Raw genomic sequence first — 674 nt, 5'->3', positions numbered from 1 at the left:
CTCTTCTGTCTCTGTCTTTTAAATTTTTAATTTTTGAGCAGGGAGCCTAGCATTTGCACTTTTCACTGGGGCCTGCAAATCATGTGGCTGGGCCTGAGTGGAAGTAAATAATTGCCAGACAAAGGGGGTTTTATTTTGTCTTAGGTGGCTCTGTTTCATAGGTAAAAATAGGGACATACCTGTGTCCCATCTTGGAAAACAATGCCTCCAGGCTTGACTACAGACCTCCAGCATAAGGGTAAGGTCTGGCTCCTTTGGAGCACCTTTCATACCCCTGGGGGCTTTCTTACCCTTTAATTCCTACTCCCCCAACAAGGAAGCTAGCAGTCTGCTTTCCCTTTTGCCCTTGAAGCCCGGATGCAGCTACTTGATGTAAAGTTCACCAGTTGGGTGCACGTGCTTGAGGCTTCTTTTCAGGGCAATTGCAGTCAAGGAGTCAGACTGTGTAGAGGGAAGGATGGTGGTGGGTGGCGTCCTAGTGGTGCTATGGCTGTTTCAGTCCGAGATGACTGTGCCTGGCGGTGGGCTCAGGATCTCTGCTGGCCGGTCAGACAGTGAATTGGGGTTTGGTTCTGAGTTGCACAGTCTGGAAGCTCCATTCTCTAGCTCCCCTGGAGATTCTATCTTTGCTTCCCACTTAAACTGGCTGGAATAGATTCTGTTCCAAGTCCTGA

Source organism: Suricata suricatta, chromosome 1 (assembly GCF_006229205.1).
Source record: "Suricata suricatta isolate VVHF042 chromosome 1, meerkat_22Aug2017_6uvM2_HiC, whole genome shotgun sequence".
In the NCBI taxonomy this organism is placed as follows: domain Eukaryota; kingdom Metazoa; phylum Chordata; class Mammalia; order Carnivora; family Herpestidae; genus Suricata; species Suricata suricatta.
This window is presented reverse-complemented; position numbering follows the sequence as displayed.